The 13,437-nt window shown below is 34.6% G+C and overlaps 4 protein-coding genes and 2 long non-coding RNA genes across 9 annotated transcripts in view; 2 read left to right on the forward strand and 4 right to left on the reverse strand.

The window, feature by feature from the left end:
* LOC124442072 (pre-mRNA-processing factor 17-like) overlaps nucleotides 1-7,482 on the reverse strand; it is a 27,376-nt gene extending 19,894 nt beyond the window's left edge. Inside the window, exons 1-2 of one of the 2 annotated variants that reach the window (XM_046992607.1) lie at nucleotides 7,481-7,482; nucleotides 5,148-5,324 (exon numbers count right to left, since the gene is read on the reverse strand). The gene's annotated coding sequence lies outside the window, so the exon portion shown is untranslated. Of the gene's footprint in view, nucleotides 1-5,147; nucleotides 5,325-7,480 lie in introns of those variants that run through there. The other variant, XR_006947089.1, reaches the window with a different exon arrangement.
* LOC124442127 overlaps nucleotides 1-12,873 on the forward strand; it is a 26,458-nt gene extending 13,585 nt beyond the window's left edge. The window contains exon 2 of the long non-coding RNA XR_006947142.1: nucleotides 12,699-12,873. This is a non-coding gene — a long non-coding RNA (uncharacterized LOC124442127). The remainder of the gene's footprint in view (nucleotides 1-12,698) is intronic.
* The window catches only part of LOC124440940, a 121,004-nt gene that overhangs the window by 45,927 nt on the left and 61,640 nt on the right, over nucleotides 1-13,437 (forward strand). The gene's annotated exons all lie outside the window — the stretch shown is intronic.
* LOC124442041 (DNA polymerase zeta catalytic subunit-like) overlaps nucleotides 1-13,437 on the reverse strand; it is a 72,443-nt gene that overhangs the window by 22,441 nt on the left and 36,565 nt on the right. The gene's annotated exons all lie outside the window — the stretch shown is intronic.
* LOC124442144 lies at nucleotides 2,570-3,451 on the reverse strand. The gene is made up of 3 exons (XR_006947159.1): nucleotides 3,393-3,451; nucleotides 2,681-2,859; nucleotides 2,570-2,614 (listed from the first exon to the last, which is right to left on the reverse strand). It is a non-coding gene; the product is annotated as an uncharacterized LOC124442144 (long non-coding RNA).
* The window catches only part of LOC124442056, a 47,028-nt gene continuing 43,056 nt past the window's right edge, over nucleotides 9,466-13,437 (reverse strand). The window contains exon 6 of the mRNA XM_046992579.1: nucleotides 9,466-9,742. The gene's annotated coding sequence lies outside the window, so the exon portion shown is untranslated. The remainder of the gene's footprint in view (nucleotides 9,743-13,437) is intronic.

The raw sequence follows: 13,437 nt of genomic DNA on the forward strand, positions 1-13,437 counted from the left end.
ATCATGCATTTGGGTAAAAAGATGGCGGATGAATTTTCAAGACAAGACATGGAACCAAAAATATACCTATATAATATATGATAATGATAAGGATTCTCTGGATTTGTTTTAAATTTTTTTTTTTTATTAAGCTTTCAACTCGGTGCTTCGAGCCTTCGTCAGAATGTGCGAATATATTATTTACAAAGATTTTGTAGGCGTTTGGAGCGTCTGATTGGTTGGTTAGTTGTTGAGTTGATATTATTGGATGGTATAAGATGCGTTGTCATGGTTTCGGGTGTATGGATTGCGTTAATGAAATTTGAGTGTTTTATTTTAGTCGTTGTGTTATTAGTTTGTTGTTTTGGTTTTGTCTTTAGTTGTGAATAGATGATGGGGATGTCAATATGTCTGTTTATTGTGTTGTTGTCTTTGCTGTACCATGCCTCTTTGAATTCTCGTGCGTGTTTTGTCTGTGCGCGTCCAAGAAGTTGTGTTTTTGTCCAGTCAAATGTGTGGTTGGTATCGTAGGTATGTTCTGCTGGTAGTGATTTTGGGTCGCGTCGTTTGATGGCATTCTTGTGTTCAGTGAGTCTTGTTTCAATTTTCTTGGATGTTTGTCCTATGTACTGTTTGGGGCAATCTTTACATGGTATCATGTAGACCGCGTTGGTCGTGTCAAACGTCGTTGTTCGGTCTTTATGTTTAGTGAAGTATGATTTGAGTTTGTGGGTTGGTTTGTGTGCGATGTTTATTTTGAATGGTCGGAGTAGTCTTGATGTCATTTCTGATGTTCCGTTTATCTGGTAATGTTTATCTGGTAATTCCGTTTATGATGTCATTTCTGATGTTCCGTATATGGTAATGTCACTATTTTTACTGGTTCGTCTGTATCTTCGTTAGGTTTTTCAGTTTGTGGTTTGTTGTGTATTTTGTTTAGTACTTTGTTGATAAAGTTTCGTGGGTAATTGTTGTTTTTGAATGTAGAGTATAAGTAGTTGCGTTCATTCTTCTTGGCTTCTTCTGTATTGCAGTGTGTTTTAATCCTGTTAAAGACTGTTTGTATGCAACTAATTTTGTGTTGTGTTGGGTGATTGCTATTAAAGTTGAGTATTTGGTCCGTGTGTGTATTTTTGCGGAATACTTGTGTGTTTTATGTGCCGTCATGTGATCTGGTAAGTAAAATATCTAGGAAGGTAAGTTGTTTGTTCTGTTCTTTGTCCATGGTGAAGGTTATGTTCTGTGTGGTGTTGTTTATTGTGTGTAGAATGTGCTCTGTTTTGTCTTTTTCGACGATAGCAAAGATGTCGTCAACAAATCTTCTCCATAGTCTGATGTGTGTGTTGTTGGTGACTGATTGCTTTTCAAGGTGTTGCATAACAGCTTCTGCAAGGAAGGTGGATAAAGGAGAACCCATTGGTGTTCCTGAGATTTGTCGGTAATACGAATTTTGGAAGGTGCATTCAGTGGAGAGGCAGAGCTCGAGCAGGTCGATGATATCGTCTTGGTCTAGTTCGGTTGTGATTTTCCATGAGTTGTTGTTAGCAAGTACTTCGTTTGTGACTTGTTTGGCTATGTTTAGTGGTATGGATGTGAAAAGTGACACTACATCGTAAGATATCATGATTTCGTCTGGTTTTAGTTTTACATTTTTAATATTGGTGAGGAAAGTTGTGGCATTTTTGATAGTATGATGTGATGATTTGACTAGTGGGTGCAGAATATTAGAAAGATATTTTGATAGCTCATACGTGGGAAATCCAGGAAGAGATACAATTGGTCGTAGCGGGTTGTTTTCTTTGTGAATCTTTGGTAGTCCATAGAATTTGGCGGTGGAGGAGTCGTTGGGTCGGATTCTTTTGTAGACGGTTTCGTTAATTGATCTTATCTATATTATATAATATATATAATATACATAAGATCAATTAATACAAAGTTTACGGCCCACGGTCTGTTTAGATGGAATGGGGAGAGCTATCGTTTGTTTAAATTTCTATCATGACAAGATCAAAGTTACCTCAACACACTGCATTCCAACTGAGAAGTTTGCTGATGTGTAACCATAAGTGACATTTGCAATCAACTTTAAAGCAAGTTGTCGAGCATCAAGAAGTTGAAGAAGAGTCTAAAATGTAAATTATTTATGATATTGAATGATTCAAGAAAACAAACGAAGAGTGCAAAGGCATCTTTTTTGAAAATGATGAAAACTCAATGACGTTTTAGCTAATGGATCTTATAGAAACATCAAAAATCGCTTCAAAAACAAAGGTTTAATAAAACCAACTTACTTTATCATCTTTACAATCTTTCATAGCTTTCTTTACCATAATACGTGTGTGTAATATCTCCTATAACATTCTAAAATAAATCAAATTTGTTGAACATATAATAGCCAAAGATATCCAGACCATTTAGGAGAGTAAAGACTTAAGACGGAACGCTATGTACATTGCAAAATATACAACAAAACGCAAACGTTATTTTTTCAACAATCTTTTGAATCAATAAAAATGTGACCTGTAACCAAATGAATGTAAAATATCCCACATTACCTGGGTAAAATTCCTCGTCTTATGTTAGATTTTTTAAAAACAGAGCCGTTGGCGCTTACATGAATATCATCTTGCAGTTTCTGAAAGGAAATGTATTGTTTCAAATGTATTGCTTGTCGTGATGGTAATTTATTAAAAATTGCCACCTCCAGTAATGTTGGAGGAACATTCAACGATGTACAACCAAACTCAAAATGAACAACGACATGTAAGACAGAGAAAATGACTTTTTACCTTAATTTTACAATCCATGCTACACGACAGAAGAAGATGAGCAGATTTCGGAAAGAATCTTATTGCAGAAACACCTTTAGTGTGACCAGACCTAAGAGAAAGATAAAATAATACAATAATACATAAGTAAGAATATATCCATTGCTTTCTTTTATCACGACGGTAGAAGGATGAACTACAGGAAAACAAATACTTAAATGTTATTAAAAAGTGCTGTATAAAGTGAATATTTGCATCAGGAAGTATCGTTACGTTTTTGTCGAGGTTAGTAGAGTCCTGTGAAGGACTGTTGGTGTTGATGTTGAATGACGTTTCGACAACCTTTGCAGTAGTCATTTTCAGAGTCGAATGATCAGTAAATGTCAGGTTAGCCGTGTTTCTTAAAACAAGTGCTAGTCCAATACAGTATCTACAAACATACGTACGTAGTACTAGAACAAATCATTACTTTATAATAAATATACACTGATAAATATGATTTTATAAACATATCAAATGATCACCTAAACGTCTTGACTCAAACAGAAGCATCATATTAAAAAAACGCTCATATTTTAAGTTTATATTTGCATGAGACGCTTTCTCTAATGAATACTGTAATGTATAATTGAACTTCCTCAATACCATCAAGAATTATATCATAAACTGTCTTTAAACTTAATTCAATTATTGCGTGTTTTCCTTAAAATCTACAAAATTTAAAGCACATTGATGACTCGAAGTCAGACGTTCCATGGCGTTTCTAATTACATTTTAGTAAGTAAACTTTCATATTTCTTCCGTTTTTGTTTTACAGTAAAGTAACAGAAAACAAACAAATACAAGAATAACTAAAATTCAATAGCGTGTTTAAAGTCATTTCTGGTATTTTAACTTCAATTTTTTGATTTTGAATAAATGAACTAAATGGAGAATTGTTTACATACCACGTATGAATATGTTGTTTTGGTAGAAAGCAACGTTCTGAAGGAGTATCTGACTTGAGATTAATGCCAAGATCTTGTGGAATGTGAAGATATGATCTTCCTTGATAGTCATATGCATCTTTAACTGAAAAATAATTACCTTTGGTAAAGTTTAGGAAACTACAAGAAAGTATGAAAATTTTAACTTACTGTGTAATGTGGATTTCTCTTCTGAAGGTTTCATATCATCTTTCTTTGATTTGTTTTTCTTCGATAATTCATACTCCTCAAGTATTGTTGACTCTTCCTCTATTTACCAAGGTAAAATGCCAGAAAAATAATTGTTTGAGTTGAAAAATGTCTTTATAAAACTCTTTATTTGGGTAATTGAAATACGTCAGATGGTTTAGCAATAGTTTCTTCATCAACAAACTTACTCCATGGTCCTATAGGATAACAGAGAATAAGAGATATTAGGACAACCTTCCAAAAGTTATGATTATTGTAGTAATCGTACCCTTGTATCCATCAATCACACCAGGATCTCCCCTATCCTCTCTCTTACTCTTATCTCCCGCCGGCTGTTTTGTAGCTTCAAACACAGTCAATCCCTTGCTATCCTTTGCTTTCTCAACTTCCCCAGCAAATCTTAATGGGTAACAATTGATATAAACATAAAACATTACCAAGCCTATACATTTTCGTACTCTGAGTCAGTATTTTGCCTGCGTGCAGAAATTGAGTTTTCCCTTTCCATGATCTTCAACTGCTCGTCCATTCTAAACAGTAAATACCAAATCATTACAAATATAAAACACGGTCAGATAAGCACTTGCAAGTTGCATATACATCTCTACTTGTACGTACGTATAAAAACAAGAAATAATTTTTTATTCGATCTTCCAATTTATTATTCACAATGTTACGACGTACATTCATAGCTTCAAAATTTTCCCACTTCATTTTTCTAAATTCACACTGTCTATGACTTTAATATCTCTAGAAACATGTTGAACTTTTCGAACATACTTTTTCATCTGATTAAATGGAACAGTCAGTTCACTTGGATCAGTGCAACCATTCCATCGATGGTAAAGATCAGCGTACAAGTCCAGGTATATAACGTACTTGCATTTCCAATCTTCTTCTTCTGTAAGTTGTTCAAGATTTACGTATATTTGTTAAAAAAAGTTTTCTTTGGGTAAAACATTTCCACATAATGAGCATCAATAATTATGTGTCAAATCTGTTCCTTAGCTACAAGCCATTGTTTCTCAATTACTAACCAGTCTCAACTTCACGACCAAAAAAAGTCGATTCGTCCTTCATCTACTCACGAATATCATCTATTGAAGTGCTGTGAGCTTTAGATAATGAAAAAAAGAAAATTTACTGCTTTCATGTGAGTCGTAAATAATTCATATCCAAATCGGAGTCAAATATAATCACACAGCAAATACAAACATATACTCACACGGAAAGCACCTGCATAACTTTTCAATTTCTGATTTTGCAGTTTCTTCCACGTCAACAGCTCGCTTCATCCTTGCCACCAGCAAATTGCCTAAAAAAACAAAATTTAATTCATACCTGCTATTACATAATATGATGACATGTTAGCTATGTATATGTTCAAACAAAGAAAGAAAAACTAGCTAGATAGATAGATAGATAGATGATTTATTTCTTAAAAACTGGCAGCCATATTGCTGAAATACGTTTAAGATTACATATAATACATGCATAAATAAATTAACTAAATTACATCTTTAATGAGTTAAAAGTTATAAAACTATTTCTAAAACGTTTGGTATTAAAATTAGTATTGAATGAAGATTGAGTCCTAAGTTCCATAGTTGAACGTTCTAAACGAGGAGGCAAAAGGTCATGAAGCTTATGTGAGGAATCTGCTACTATCTTCTGAAACAAAGCTGTTGTTATATCATTCCTCCTTTCGCTAAGGCGTTGTAAATTAGTAAACTGCAGAGCGTTTTCATATTCTTGATGAGGCAGGATTATTTTTAATGCTCGCTTTTGGACTGACTCTAGGTTATCTGACAGATACAATGTCAGACTATTGTGGAAGACTGGGCAAGCATACTCCAAGACAGGTCTTATACACGTTTTGTAAAATTGGAGCAATTCCTTGACTTCGATATTTGCTCGTTTTAGTTGAATAAGATAATAGAGGCGTTTACGGCATTTCTTAATTATTTCATTTACGTGGATGTTCCACTTAAGGTTACTGGCTATAACCAATCCCAAAACTTTCGCGTGTTGGACAGTATCCAGTGTAATGTTATTGATGGTAATTGGTTGAAGGTCATTGGTATTAGATCCAAAATATATTCGCATCTCTTTACATTTGGTTTCATTTAACTGGAACTTATCACGCGAGATGCTGTTCGCTAATGTGTCCATTTGGTTTTGTAAGTTACTTGTTTGATCTTTCTCAATTACTTCACTAACAGTGGTATCGTCCACGAATTTCCACATTTTATTATTTGGTAACTTGAGATCGTTAATCATTATCAAAAATAGCCAAGGCCCCAATTTTGTGCCCTGCGGAACGCCTGCAGGTACGAGTTCCCACTCTGAAAAGCAATCGAATTTCAGCTTTACTCTTTGTTTCCTGAAGGAGAGGAAATCCATAATCCAGTGTAGAACCCATTTCGGTATATCAAATAAACGTAGTTTTTCAACCAATAGGTTATGATCAATCAGATCAAAAGCTTTCTTGAAATCCAATAACAACACACGAACGGCCGCCCCGTTACCATCAGTTGCTTTATTCCACGACTGTAACATACTAAGTAAAGCTATAGTTGTGCTTGAATTTGGAATTGCCCCATACTGATTAGAGTCTATCTTCTTAAGTACAGCTGGCTTGACATAATTTTCCACAACAAACTCCTCGGCTACTTTTGATACAATCGCAGTAAGTGATATAGGTCTTAAGTGTTTATTAATATCTCGTACAGGTTTCTGCTTTGGAATCGGTATAATATTTGCTTTTTTCCATGATTATGGTAACCGGGCCTCTTTAAAGGAGCTGTTTATAATATCTGCCACGGGAGAGGCCAATAAATCAGCATTCTCTTTTAGAACCCAGGCGGGAATACCGTCTGGGCCAATTGCTTTCCTTGCGTTAAGAGCTGACAACATCTTGAAAGCAGTAAACTCAGTGACAGGTAATAACCTCGGGAAATCATCATTCTCATTATCAAAGCATAACTGTTGGGGCAGTGGGTTAAAATCTTTCATGGGTGTTAGAAAGGATTCGTTGATCATGTTTGCAAGTTGCTCAGGAAAGTGATCAGAGGGTGTTAGTGCATTATCAATATTTTGCAACGTTGACATCATATCTTCCTGTGAAGAAACCGACGGTGAAATACCACTTAACTTTTTGATTTCCTTCCACCAACTTGCAGATGAGCACGATTTTAAATGCTCTACTTTGTTTTGGTAAAAACGTTTCCGACAAGATTTTCTTTCTCGGTTTACTTGGTTTCTTAATTTCTTGAAGGAGTCAAGGTCTTTTTGTGCAAAAGCTTTTTCCCTTCGGCGGATCAGTTGTTTTAGCGATTTGGTCATCCAAGGAGGCTCATTATTGATCAGCACCTTCTTTTTTGTGGGGAGTAGGAAATCAAGACCAAAGTTAATGATGAGCTCTAACATTTTCATTTTGTCATCACTATTTTTCATTTTGTCGTCACTATTTCTTCCTACCCACTGTTCGACATTAACCTCTTCTAAATATTTACCAAAGGCCGAACGTTTGGATGGTCGCAAATCCCTTGACATTACCACTACTTTTGTCCCAGAGTTTTCAGATCTTTTTAGTGGTTGCACTTCTACGGTAACATGATCGGATAGTCCAAAGGGTGGACGTTTAATTGGAGAACCGTAGAATTCTTTCAAATTTGTTAAAATCAAATCGAGCTTATTATTGCCACGAGTAGGGAAGTTTACGATCTGACGCAGTTGGAAACTATTCTTTAACAGACGAACGTTCAATTTGTTAAAATCGCCCGAGATAATTATCCCACAGTTTGGAAATTTTGTTTCAACTGTTTGTAGTGATTCAAAAAGATAATTGATCATAGCCTCATCATTCGCCCCCGGTGGGTGGTACAAATTACATAAAATAATATTGGACACGCCTCTTGGTAAGCGGGTCAGTCTAAGATCTAGCCATAATGCTTCGAACTCATTTGTTAAAAGGTCTTGCTGGATACTAAAGTTAATTGTATTTTTAATATAGACGCAAACACCACCATGAATGCGTTCACGTCTATCGCGTCTAATTAAATTGTATCCAGGTAGCGAAACAATGTTATCATCAATATGACTTTGCAACCAAGTTTCCACGATGCATAGAATATCCACACTTGAACTGGCAATGTACGCATGTAGTTCATCGATTTTTGGGGCCAGCGACATAATATTAGACAACATTATGGATGGTACAAATACATTTGGTGATCCACAACGTTTAAAGGATACTCTTGGGATACTATTAGTTATAATTTCTATACAGTTGCATTTGCCATAATTGTATCCCTTCTTTATTTTAATATGTTTGATTGGTTTTCTCTGGGTTATACGAACATCAATGGAGAAGATGTTATCATTGGTTGTGTAATCTGATGCAATTAAGCCACGAAGCATTCGATCCGTTTTCCTTCCCAGCTTAGCCCCGAGACCAGTCCTATACTGAGAACAAACGTCAACATGCGGTTCAACAGCTATACCTAAATTAATCTCCGTTTTCTTTCCATAATGTAAAAGAGCATCACTGAGTACATCAACTCTGTGATTTGGACGCATTTCTTTAGTCATTCTGCTAAATTTGCGAATGTAAGCTCACAATCTCTCCAACATCTCACCGTCAGTTAGGCCAAATCCTTCTTTACGACGGGGACTAAATTTAACCTTTTACAAGAAAGATTTAGTAAACAATTATTGAATTTTTATCATTTTATCATCTACAATACCATTAGTTATGATAGCATAGGTATCACCATCTGTTAATACGTATGAAAAATAAAAACAATAAAAACTAACTTCGCATCGTCCAACATGTCCATAGCAATGAAAAATTGGAATTGAAAATTGAAAAATGTCAACAATCGGATTCTCCAAATTCTTTTTGTAAAAAACAAAATGAAGAAAAACATGTGAAAGACTGTCTTTTCAAAGAAAAAAGGTGTTGAGGGGAAGTTATTGACAAAGGAAACAGGTAACAAAGCAACTATTGTCAATTGAATATTACCTGTAAGTGTTTCACCAACATGCATGCAACATCATACAATATGTTTATTTTGAGTGCAGGATTATCAATATTATCTTTCTCTAATTCTTGGAGAACATAAACTGCATAGCTCAATCTATAAAATATGTAGAATATATTTTTAAATAATGCAACCACATGTATGCAAAAAGCTTCAGCACTTGCACAAAGCATTGAAAGTAGCAAACCAACTGAAAAAAATAAATTTACACCAGCAAATGCATGCATCCTAACCACCTCTTTCAAACCAAGAACATTTAGGTAAAAATAGAGAAAAATGTGTGTAACAGACCTCTCTCCTTGTTTCAAATTTAAGAATTTTTTAGAAAACTCATGTCGACAGCCTCGCCCAAAGATTGCTGTTTCATCAAGAGCTCTGTAGCGATTCATTGATCGAACAGCATTCCCAGCAAGAAAACCATGACACTCCTATAAGTATCAATAACAAACAAAAAAGTATACAAGAGCTTTATTTCCTAAAGCCCATGGCACCAATTTATTGAAAATAAAAACTATGTGGTAGAGAATGTAAAAAAATCAAATATATTCAAAGCACTGTAACTTCCATGCCTGAATTTTCATTAGAATAACAAAGTATATTAAAGCTACATTGACCTTGTTTGATGTAGGTGTGGTATAATTGGCAACAAATTGATCAACATGTGTCTGATTATAGAACATCAGTTGTCCAAGTAGAGGTTTTCCAAGACTCTGCCCAGCTTTTTCCTTCGTCCAATAAATAGAGCATCAAGAGACTCAAAGATCACACCATCAGTCTTCAATAAAATGGTGAAGGATAAAATCATGCAATGTATTTGAGTTCAATGATGCAAATGATGCAGTCAAAAGGTGTTTTGATTTAATGCATTTAATGTTTCATTTTTATCATTATTTTGTTTTTCAAAATATTCTACTTGGGCAAGTTATACAGTATGTAAATGTTTTATAAAGATAAATTTGTTGATTTTGGTGAGATTTGAACTAGCTCGAATCAAGTTTGCAAAATGCACTTGTTAACTTTCATATATCTTTATATAATAATAAAAAGAAATAAATTTCTACTATATAATAGTAATGTTCTACATCGATAATCAGTGCATGGTCACTGAGGTAGTGAGAAATAAGATATTCATGGGTAATTTCTGTAAAGCACTATTGCTAATGAGCATTTAATATACACGACAAGTTTTTAAAATAGATGTTTCGACATCTCATGATGCCATCTTCATTATGAGTGAAAGTGATGGTGAACAATATGATACATAAATCAAATATTGAAGTATGTCCGCGTATTATAAACCAAATATTATATTGAATTTAATACGTTCGACGCTCCAATTTATCTTATTTCCTTATTGTTGCATTTATGTATCATATTACTTTATATAACCCTTGTACTTTATTATTTCACTCATACTGAAGATGGCATCATGAGATGTCAAAACATGTCTATTTTAAAAACTTGTCGTGGTATTAAATGCGCATTAGCAATAGTGCTTACTTGAATCATAATAAAAAATTAGTGCCCAAATATAAATAGTTTTCCAAAAATATTGTAAATTGAATTTATTGTAACGTTCTGTCTTTACTCATTTCAACTTCAGACAAATAAAATAGGATGTGTGCAAGATACATTATATTTACAAAAGGTGTTAAATTACTACTGAAGGAGGCGGTGTCAAATGGATTATATGATAATGAAGTTGGGAAGTAAAATAAAAGAAATTAAAAGATTTATGGAATGGAGTTTTCTTGCACGTTATGGCAAAGGCTTGTTATTTGATTAAACTTTCGTGAATGGAGAGTTCATAAGAATCGTTAGAAGAGGAGATTATTTCAAGTCTGTTCTAAGTTGGGGTGTTTCCAGTTGCGTTAATGTGAGCAAAGATGCTTGATAACGCAGCTAAACTTGATTGTCTGTATATCCCCAGTGTCTGAAAATCTGGTGTGTATGACGTGTGGTCACCGCATCTTTCAACTTTGTTCTAATACGAAAATTTTCATACACAACTCGAATTTACCAGAAAGTCACTCACCAAAACGGTTTTTTATCAACACCTTGTCTCTAAAAACACTTGTGACTGCTCACAAAATGCCCAGCTATTTTGTTTCCTTCACCGGCATATACCCTTCAAATTCGTACACAAATCTATAGCCTTTGTGCTGCAGCCTTCCCACATATATCTATTAAATTTGTTTTGCGCCCTTCCCAACGTATCTCTTCTTTCTTCCCCTTTAAGGACAAAATTCCCAAACCGCTGAGATCTGGTGTAGTCTATTTATTCAAGTGGTTTCACATACATAACGTTGTCACCTACCTCAGTTTTTGGTGACAATGGTTTGATATTTTCTTCATGACTTCGTAACGAGTTTTTAAATTCCGTAGATGTCATTTGTCTTTCACTTTGAACTGTTACGGTAGCAAAGACGTCGTACGTACTTTTCAGACCCTTTAAAACCATTGCAATGTGTAGTGCATCACTTATTATCTCCTCTGCTTCTCTTAAGACTGTTGCCGATCGTTCCGTTCGCAATATATAATCTTTGACAGTGTCGTCGTCACTTTTCTACAGCGAAGTAAGTTCCGTATAAAGAGCGATGATGCGAGGTTTTCCTTTGCCTTAATAGTGATGTCTGAGGATTTCTAAAGCTCTCCGTCCATTGTCTTTCGCCTCCCGAATCACAAGAGACAAACTTCTGTCGTCCAGACATTGGACCAACTCTGCAAAAGCGTAACTCATTTTGTGTGTCAGTTAGACAAATTGTTAAACACCTTCCTAAATGATAATATAACTCAGTACCTCCATTTTCATTCCAACATGCAGTGGCGTCGCTAAATTGGGGTTTGGAAAGGGCACGCCCCTAAAATTAGCTGTGCCCCCAAGTGCCTCCATTTCAATTTGATAAGAGTTCGTATGCATCATTCGAAATTGAAAAAGAAGCATATGGCATTAATGTAGTTATTACGAATTCACAAAACTTCACTGTAAAAGGAAGCATTCTACTAGCCGTGTAGACTAGTTTGCGTTGTATTTACCCTTTCTAGGTTGTTAGCCGTGTGGTAAAGACTTTAATTTCTTAAAAATGAAAAGAACAAAACAATAATTCTAGAATATATCAAGTCTCTAGCAGGCAAGGAAGAACAAGTAATATTGTGATGCATGTCTTGAACCACATTACACCATATCATAGAACTTGTATGAGATCGTGGACAAGTATACTCGTAGACTCAAACTTGTAGACACAAAAATACAAATATAGCAATGACTAAGAGTAAGGCTCATGAAAATACTGAAAGTATTATAAAATGAAAGCATTTCATTAAAATCAATCAATCTACGTAACGTTTTAACACAAAAAATGTACAAATCCGCCAAGGTTAAACTGGGAAGTTAAATAATTGAAACTATTCATGTTGTGATAAAAATTTCCCAGTGTAGAAGCAGTGTTTAGGGCCATTTTGCTATCGACGGACGTGGTAATAAATCCCCCCTCTCCCTACTCGCAAAATCCTAGCGACGCCACTACCAAAATATAGCCAAATGCCTAAATGCAGGAAAACTAAAATGTCCAATTGCGTTGTTTTCAGCTGCCATCCTCGATATTCATTTACACGTACAAGTAAAACTGTAACATTACGTAGCTATGTTTGATCTTCAACAATTTTAGTTGTCTATAAACTCTAATTAAAGAACCAATTTATGTTGATATTAATAATTTTATGATCTTTAGATGCAGTCAAGGGAAGAAATTAATAACTCCTCTCTGCAGAAAGTACTTACAGATGTTGAAAAGAAACTTGTTGATCTTTTTATCCAAGAATGGAACACTCATTACAAAAAATTCCACGGAGAATGGGAAAATACAAACGTTAGTGGTCAGAAGTTGTTCAACATTGAAAGATCAACAAACATATTTCGTGATGAAAAAATATTGTCAAAACTTAAAGATGGTGACACAAGTAAGTGGGATTGCACGACAATGTAAAGCAATATTGTTTACCCAATCAATTGGAACAAAAATTATGAAAAGTTAGAGCTGCTGTGGACAAACTTCGTGATGTAAGAAACAAATTCATCCATGAAAATAAAGGAAAAGTTTCTGATCGAATTTCATACAATGGTTTGTGATATTGAAAACTCATTTCAAGATTTAGGATTTTCGTTCACTGAAATTATCAAAATAAAAAGTGAACGAAACATATTTTATTCTTTTCAAGTACTTCCTTGCAAATCAAATCACGATGTGGTTAAACGTACAGAGTTGCTTAATCAAATCACAGCAGATCTCAATAACTTGCGCAGTACTAACAATAATGAACTAACATATTACTATATTTCTGGTAATCCTGGCAGTGGTAAATCTCAATTAGCTAGACAAATTTGTGAAGAAATGTATAACTCGTTTGACTGGCAAAAGAATACAACATTTGTGATGACACTCGAAGGAAAAGATATCGACTCTCTTTTGA

Source organism: Xenia sp. Carnegie-2017, unplaced genomic scaffold (assembly GCF_021976095.1).
Source record: "Xenia sp. Carnegie-2017 unplaced genomic scaffold, XeniaSp_v1 HiC_scaffold_20, whole genome shotgun sequence".
NCBI lineage: Eukaryota > Metazoa > Cnidaria > Anthozoa > Malacalcyonacea > Xeniidae > Xenia > Xenia sp. Carnegie-2017.